Source organism: Vespa crabro, chromosome 21 (assembly GCF_910589235.1).
Source record: "Vespa crabro chromosome 21, iyVesCrab1.2, whole genome shotgun sequence".
NCBI classification, from domain to species: Eukaryota; Metazoa; Arthropoda; class Insecta; order Hymenoptera; family Vespidae; genus Vespa; species Vespa crabro.
This window is the reverse complement of record NC_060975.1, coordinates 1,511,828-1,521,779: the sequence shown is the minus strand read 5'-3', so window position 1 is coordinate 1,521,779 and position 9,952 is coordinate 1,511,828.

Sequence of the window (9,952 nt, the reverse complement as noted above, 5' to 3'; positions counted from 1 at the left end):
ATGATAATCAAGTCGATAAATATATGGTATATTATCGATAGAAAAAATCGAAAAAATGTTATAAAATTATTTAAATTTGATAACATAATAATGTGTAGTTATGCACACATTTCGATAATTAAAAATTATTAAGATATAAGAAATTTTTTGTATATTCTAAAATATAAAATTTTTTAGGAATATTCACGATCACACCGTACAAATAATATTTGCTACCCCATAGAGTGCGCTAGTAGCCATTACAATATCATTAAGGCTGTTCACTATCTTTTATTCGAAGCGTGTGTGACTTCAGCGACAAGTACGGACAGAATATGAATTACGAAAATAAGCGGGGAACTATTTCCTATTCAGGAATATATTATTGTGTCTCTACTATGCGTCTATCGTATCAATTATGTTGGTTACTCCACTCTCACGTGTAAATAATTATTGGTTTCGTGTAAGTAAGAGTAAGTAGTTTAGTAGACTGAAATAACACTTTTCAGTCTCTCATATGTATAATCTTTCTTTGATGATAACGTAAATCTCGCAGCGATACGTGCTTAATACCATTTCTTTCAGGACGAAAGCATAAGGAATAAAAAATATAATTGACACATCTGATAATCAGTATATAAATTAGCAAATTTAAAAAAATTATCTTTGAATTGGACTATATCTTATCTATTTACCCATAAAATATTACCTTTACATTTGACAATGTAAAGTATTAGTACTTTAGTGTTTAATCAGAATTAGATTGAAGGGATTTTGAAATACATTGAAATATGCAGCCATTCGCTCGATAGTACTGAAGTTGCGCGATTTACCGTTAGATTTCGATACATCGCAAGTACTACCGACCCAGGTCTCACCACGTGGAGGTTGCTGCATGTGGAGACCCACGGACTGACGGTGACTCTACTCTAAAATCCGCGTGCCGCGATACCGATCCGCGATACCTTTCCGCTTCAATGCACTGGCTTCTTAACTAACAGGGTATGCGTAGCTTAGCTACTACACACCTCTTACAGATAGCTCCACCATTTGCACCGTCCGCTTCAGACATAACGGATTATTAAGCACATCCGAATTCGTGCTTTCCGAATATCGAACAAACAAAGCGCACTCCTTAGAAATACTAATCGCGTCGCGACACTCACGTGTGTGTTATAATTACGTAGATTCTACTCTTAAGCCGAAATTCGCGAAGTACCCCCATCGGAAATTTGAAAAAATCAAACGAAGTCCACGGTAGGACCTTTAATCGCGCCCGAACACCCACGCGAGTGTTAGAAAAACGATGATTCTACTCTACATTTCGCGTTTTCGATTCGAACAATCAAACGTAATATAATCGCGCCCGAGAACACCCACGCCTGTGCCCGCCGACACGCGCGCAAGTGTTCTTCCTATCCTTCCCGTATTCGCGCGTAAAAATCGATGATGAATCTTGCCATGCGACGAATCAACCGGCGGCTGATGAACCTATCCCTCGATGACCTATACTGTAAAACAAAAGATAAAGAAGAAATAAAAGAACAAAAAAATATATAAAACAAAATAATATATATGTACATATATAAAATACAAATAGAAAATAAATATATATAAATAGATTAGAGACCTAGAAAAAGAAACAAAAAGAGAAGCAGCATGCACAATCCCATGGGTCCTACCTAAAGCTTATAAAATATAATTAATAAAAATAGATTAAAAACATAATTAGAAACATAATCAAAAACATGGTCAAAAACATAATTAAACACATAATTAAATATATAATTAGAAAGAAATAACATAAATAAATATTAAGAATACATAATTAAAAGGAAATAACATATTAATAACATAACTGAAAACATAATTAAAAATGAAAAATATGAGATAGAAACGGGAACCTGAGAAAGAAAACAGAGCCCCAGAAAGAAAAGAATAGAGAGCCCCAAAAAGATAAGACAAAAGAAACAGTTCTATATGATGCTGAGACAGCAACCCGCACAGAAGCCCTCGCCCACAGGCCCCTCCCATGGGTCCCACCCGAAATATACAAACGATAATTAATGAAAGTATATAAGAATAAATAGAAATAACAGCGGACAAAAAAGTGAGATAGAAAAATTTCCTTTTCGTTTGTCTAAGAAATTATTGTACAGTAGATTTCTGCTATATTTCTTCTTTTGAAGTATTATTAGCTATATAAAATGAAAATATGTTAATGTTTAGTTAGAATAAGTTTGAAAAGATGTTGGAAAAGTAATACAATATGCAGCCATTCGCTCAGTAGTACTTGCGTTAAAGAATTTATAATTAGAGTATGCAAGTAATACCGACCCAGGTCTCACTACGTGGAAGTTGCTGCATGTGGAGACCCACGGACTGACGGTGACTCTACTCTAAAATCCGCGTGCCGCGATACCGATCCGCGATACCTTTCCGCTTCAATGCACTGGCTTCTTAACTAACAGGGTATGCGTAGCTTAGCTACTACACACCTCTTACAGATAGCTCCACCATTTGCACCGTCCGCTTCAGACATAACGGATTATTAAGCACATCCGAATTCGTGCTTTCCGAATATCGAACAATCAAAGCGCACTCCTTAGAAATACTAATCGCGTCGCGACCCTCACGTGTGTGTTATAATTACGTAGATTCTACTCTTAAGCCGAAATTCGCGAAGTACCCCCATCGGAAATTCGAAAAAATCAAACGAAGTCCACGGTAGGACCTTTAATCGCGCCCGAACACCCACGCGAGTGTTAGAAAAACGATGATTCTACTCTACATTTCGCGTTTTCGATTCGAACAATCAAACGTAATATAATCGCGCCCGAGAACACCCACGCCTGTGCCCGCCGACACGCGCGCAAGTGTTCTTCCTATCCTTCCCGTATTCGCGCGTAAAAATCGATGATGAATCTTGCCATGCGACGAATCAACCGGCGGCTGATGAACCTATCCCTCGATGACCTATACTGTAAAAGAAAAAGATAAAGAAGAAATAAAAGACAAAAAAATATATAAAACAAAATAATATATATGTACATATATAAAATACAAATAGAAAATAAATATATATAAATAGATTAGAGACCTAGAAAAAGAAACAAAAAGAGAAGCAGCATGCACAATCCCATGGGTCCTACCTAAAGCTTATAAAATATAATTAATAAAAATAGATTAAAAACATAATTAGAAACATAATCAAAAACATGATCAAAAACATAATTAAACACATAATTAAATATATAATTAGAAAGAAATAACATAAATAAATATTAAAAATACATAATTAAAAGGAAATAACATATTAATAACATAATTGAAAACATAATTAAAAATGAAAAATATGAGATAGAAACGGGAACCGGAGAAAGAAAACAGAGCCCCAGAAAGAAAAGAATAGAGAGCCCCAAAAAGATAAGACAAAAGAAACAGTTCTATATGATGCTGAGACAGCAACCCGCACAGAAGCCCTCGCCCACAGGCCCCACCCATGGGTCCCACCCGAGATATATAGAGGATAATTAATGACAGTAAATAAGAAAAAGAATAGAAATGACAGCGGACAAAAAAGAGAGATAGAAAAATTTCCATTTCGTTTCTCCGAGAAATTATTGTACAATAGATTTCTCCTATATAAAATGAAAATATGTTAATATTTAGTTGGAATTAATTTGAAAAGATATTGGAAAAGTAATACAATATGCAGCCATTCGCTCGGTAATACTTGCATTTAAAAATTTACAATTAGACTTTGCAAGTATTAACGACCCAGGTCTCACTACGTGGAAGTTGCTGCATGTGGAGACCCACGAGCTAACGGTGACTCTACTTTACTCTAAAATCCGCGTTCCGCGATACCGATCCCTTATGCCTTCCGCTTCGGATATCTAGGGCGACTTAGCTAACAGGAGGTATATAGCCTCAGCTACAGGGACCCCACTTACAGAGAGCTTTACCGTTCAACACCCTCGCCTCAGGCATAATGGATTATTACGCACATCTGAATACGTGCTTCCGATTTTCGAACAATCAAAGCGCATTAATCGCGTTCGCGACACTCACGTGTGTTATAATTACGTAGATTCTACTGTTTTATCCAAATTCGCGAAGTAATCTAATCGAAATGTTGAAGAAATAAAACGAAGTCCCCGGTAGGACTTTCAATCGCGCAAGCGAACACTTACGTGAGTGTTAGAAAAACGGTGACTCTAAGTTGAAATCCGAAGCACACCTCGAATTTCAACACTAAAACGAAGTCCATGATAGGACTTTTAATCGCGCCCGGACACCCACGCAAGTGTTCGAAAAACGGTGACTCTACTCTAAATAAACTAATCGAATATTCGAGCAAACATAACGAAGTCCCCGGTAGGACTTTTAATCGCGCGCGCGAACACTCACGTGAGTGTTAGAATAACGGTGACTCTAAGTTGAAATCCAAAGTGACATATGTTAACCGATATTTAGACTTTCCATGATATTTGTCGGGATTTCCGCCCCGCTACCAAATATGAGGATTATCATAACATCAGCCAACTATGTACAGCACTACAAGGTAAACCGTTCGCGCACCCCGAATTTCAACACTAAAACGAAGTCCATGATAGGACTTTAATCGCGCCCGGACACCCACGCAAGTGTTCGGAAAACGGTGACTCTACTCTAAAAAAACGCGTTCGCGAGGTAATCTAATCGAATATTCGAGCAAATATCAACGAAGTCCCCGGTAGGACTTTTAAGTCGCGCCCGCGTACATTCACGTGAGTTATAGAAAAACGGTGACTCTACTCTAAATTCGCGTTTTCGATACGAGCAATCAAACGAAGTTTAATCGCGCCCGAGAACACCCACGCTTGTGCACGCCGACACACGCGCGTGTGTTCTTCCTATCCTTCCCGTATTCGCGTGTAAAAATCGATGATGGATCGAGCCAGGCGATGACGCATTCGGCAAGAGGTGAACCTATCCCTTGATGATCTATACTGGAAAAGAAGATAAGAATAAAATAAAAAAAAGAAAAGAAAAGACATATTGAATATCGCTGCATGATTACTCGATCATAGCTGAAAAAGAAACAAAAAGATGAATAAGAGAGAGACAAAAAAATATATAAAATAGAAAATAAATAGGTATAAATAGATAAGAGTGCTGGAGAATGAAAGAGCTCTGCACGATGCTGAAACAGTTGTCCGCACTATCTCATGGGTCCTACCTGAAACTTATAAATCATAATTAATAAGAATATATTAATAACATAACTGAAAACATAATTAAAAACATAATTAAAAAGAAACAACATAAATAAATATTAAGAAAACATAATTGAAAAGAAACAACCTAAATAAATATTAAGAAAACATAACTGAAAAGAAATATCTTATTAATAACATAACTGAAAACATAATTAAAAAAGAAAAAAATGAGATAGAAAAGAGAAAAAAAGAGATGCAGTCCTATACGATGCTGAGACAGCAGCCCGCAGCTTCTCATGTGTCCTACCTAAAATTTATAAATCATAATTAATAAAAATATATTAATAACATAATTAAAAACATGATTAAACACATAACTAAACACATAATTAAACACAAATAAACACATAATTAAACACATAATTAAACACATAATTAAACACATAATTAAACACATAATTAAACACATAATGAAACATATAATTAAAAACATAATTAAAAAAGAAAAATATGAAATAGAAAAGAGAAAAAAAGAGATGCAGTTCTATACGATGCTGAGACAGCAACCCGCACAGAGGCACACCCCCATGGCCCATCCCATGGGTCCCACCCGAAACTATAAATCATAATTCATAAGAGTATATTAATAACATAGAAAATAAAAACAAGAAAAATATAATTTAAAAAAGAGAGCCGTAGAAAGATAAGAGAATAGAAGCAGCTCTACATGATGCTGAGACAGCAACCCGCACAGAGGCCCTCACCCATGGGCCCCTCCCATGGGTCCCACCCGAAACTATAAATCGTAATTAATAAGAGTGTATTAATGACATAGAAAATAAAAACAAGAAAAATATGACTTAAAAAAGAGAGCCGCAGATAGATAAGAGAATAGAAGCAACTCTACATGATGCTGAAACAGCAACCCGCACAGAGGCCCTCACCCATGGGCCCATCCCATGGGTCCCAACCGAGATATATAAAGGATAATTAATGAGAGTAAACTAGAATAAATAGTAATGACAGTGAAAAAAGTTTTCTGTGCATTTCACTTTTAAATCGATAGTATATCTATTAATCAATAGTATATGGTAGTACATGTATATGATCTTAATAACGTTGCTAAGAATATCCTATTGCTTAAATATTAATTAATTATTCCTTCCCACGGCCTGGATCTAGCTGAAAAGAAATAAGAAATGAAAAAAGAATATGTATACATGTATATTAATTACACGAACGATAAAATTCTAAATTTAATCAAATTAAACTTAAGGAAAATAAAAGATTAATTAAAAAAAAAAATGATACATGTTGAACCCTGAAATAAAGAAATATTATTTTCGCTGAAAGAAATATTATTATATCTATTAGTCGATAATATATGTTAGTACATGTATATAATCTTTATAACGTTGCTAAAAATATCCTATTGTTTAAATATTAATTAATTATACTTTACGTATATCGTATATTGTTTAAATGTTAAGATAATCTTCTTTATTAATTATTCCTTCTCGTATTAGCGATCCCACGACCTGGAACTAGCTGAAAATAAATAAGAAAAGAAAAAAGAATATGTATATATGTATATTAATTATACGAACGATAAAATTCTGGATTTAATTTAATTAAACTTTAGGAAAATAAAAGATTAATTAACAAAAAAAATGATATATGCTGAATACTGGTCTAAAAAGATATTATTTTCTCTGAAAAATATATTGTATTACTTGTACATTTGATGGATATATGATTTTAATATAGAACTCGATTTTATTAAAATAAAATTATGAATTTAATAGAACTTTAGAAAAGACAAAATGTACACAATTTATCATTCGACTTTAACGTAAAATTTGATTTTATTAAACTAGAATTATAAATTCAATTGAATGTTAGAAAAGAGAAAATGTGCAAAATTTATGTTTTGAGTTTAACATTAAAAATTCATAAAATGCATGAAATAATCCTATTCGCGTACGCGTGACAATGTGGGAATGTTATTTCGTCTCAGTTTTTTTAAATCTATACCTCTACACCCATCACCATAAGAGCATTTTGAGTGACAACATGGTAAAATTAAAGTACGACTAAGAGTCATTCTCGAAAGTTTCTAGTGAACCTTCGAAAATAACTCAATAGCCTAATGTTGTTGGGGCCTCTTCGATATATAACCTCTTCTTTGCTTCGTGCTTCAACTTAATTGATTATCACTCTAAAACTGTAACGACAAAATTTGATTCCAAATTCTAAGATATGAAAGATAAAATCCTTACACAACCCTAACTTATCTGGAAAATATTTATTATTATTAAAACAGAAATTGATTATTACATTTTCGAAAGATATCTATTGGATAAACCTAAAAAATTGAAATTAATATATTAATCGCTGAAAATCCTGAGCTAAAAATTAATTAATTTATCATCTAGGACTACGGACTATGACTCTATAAGTCTCTTTGTTTTTAGCAATTATTCTACTTGACTTTTTTCTATCAAAAGTAATGACTCTATCGAGACTTTTCTTTTATCAATTCAAATTGATTAAATATTTAATTCGTTATTATTTAAAAATATAAAGAAATTCCTTGAACGCTCTTCTCTTACAAACGATAATTTTAATTATTATAAAAAAATCATGCACGGTATCGTTTGTAATCAAGAGACTATCCATCGCGAATATCTTCTTGTTCATTCTTTATTACAACTCATGAATAATAATTCTTTGATATTTCCGCGCGAGCAAAATATTTAAAAATATTTAAAATTTATAGGGATTAAAATTAATCAGGATATATTCAAAATTTGAAATAATTGTAAACGCGTTTGAACAAGAAGACCCTATCCTGATCTAATAAATAAATAAAAAAATAAAAAACCATTCACGAGTAAATCTCCGAAAAAATTTACTCGTGGTCACTCAATGCTCTTCTACTAATTAATTACAACCAATCACTCGTGCCAATTCGGACCTTTCGTCCTTGACATGATTGAGTGATCGGAGGGACTTAAAAATTCACTCACAACTTAAGAAGTTCTGCGATGGCTCCAAAACACTCGTCCGCGGTTTAAGTCGAAATTGTTGATTAGGTAGGTCGACACCGAAGTTGATTAAAATCCTCTTCAATGATGCACTGACTCTATTACGCGATAAATAATTTTCAACGAACGGTCACTGAATTTACTTCGAGAAACTATACTGTCTTTTGTAAATATAGTCTGTGAGACTGTTAAAAAAGCAAAACGGTTTGCAAACAAACACTGACTCTAACGATTGCATTGCACACAATCGACACAAATACACTTGTTTAAATCGCGAAACACGAACGAACAAACACTGCTTCTACTTCACGACATTCCTATTATAGCGATACAAACATTCGATCACTTTAATGCTTAAAAATTATTTTAAGTTTCTCCGGCGTATCTTTCTTTATAATGTTTAAACGAATCTACTATTGTTTAAATATTGCTTTATTGTATTCAGTGTATGTTAAGAATTGTTTAATTTATTAAGGAATTACCGAAATTGTTAATTTATAAGTTCCGCGATTAGAAATAGGGAGTACCGATGTGTTCTTGACGGAGTGCAAAAGAATACTGACTCGAGAATCGTCAAAGTTAATCGAAGGAACGTTTATGTTTATATTGCAGAAGGCCAACAACCGCGAGTTTAAAATTTTTAAGTATTGGAATTTTATTTTAAAATTATTTTTAGTTTCTCGCGTGTATCTTTCTTTATAATGAATAATTGAATCTACAATTGTTTAAATATTGGTTTATTGTACTACGTGTACATTAAATATTGTTTAAATAATTATAAAATTACCGAAATTATTAATTTATAAGTTTTCGCGATTAGAAATAGAGAGTACGATGTGCACTAGTCGAAGTGCAGAAGTAAACTAACTCACGAATCGTCAAAGTTAATCGAAGGAACGTTTATGTTTATATTGCAGAAGGCCAACAACCGCGAGTTTAAAATTTTTAAGTATTGGAATTTTATTTTAAAATTATTTTTAGTTTCTCGCGTGTTTCTTTGTTTATAATAAATAAATGAATCTACAATTGTTTAAATATTGGTTCATTGTACTACGTGTACATTAAATATTGTTTAAATAATTATAAAATTACCGAAATTATTAATTTATAAGTTCTCGCGATTAGAAATAGAGAGTAGGATGTGCACTGGTCGAAGTGCAGGAGTAAACTAACTCACGAATCGTCAAAGTTAATCAAAGGAACATTTATGTTCATATTGCAGAAGGCCAACAACCGCGAGTTTAAAATTTTTAAGTATTGGAATTTTATTTTAAAATTATTTTTAGTTTCTCGCGTGTATCTTTCTTTATAATGAATAATTGAATCTACAATTGTTTAAATATTGGTTAATTGTACTACGTCTACGATAAATATTGTTTAAATAATTATAAAATTACCGATACTATTAATTTATAAGTTCTCGCGATTAGAAATAGAGAGTACGATGTGCACTAGTCGAAGTGCAGAAGTAAACTAACTCGAGAATCGTCAAAGTTAATCGAAGGAACGTTTATGTTTATATTGCAGAAGGCCAACAACCGCGAGTTTAAAATTTTTAAGTATTGGAATTTTATTTTAAAATTATTTTTAGTTTCTCGCGTGTATCTTTCTTTATAATGAATAATTGAATCTACAATTGTTTAAATATTGGTTAATTGTACTACCTCTACGATAAATATTGTTTAAATAATTATAAAATTACCGATATTATTAATTTATAAG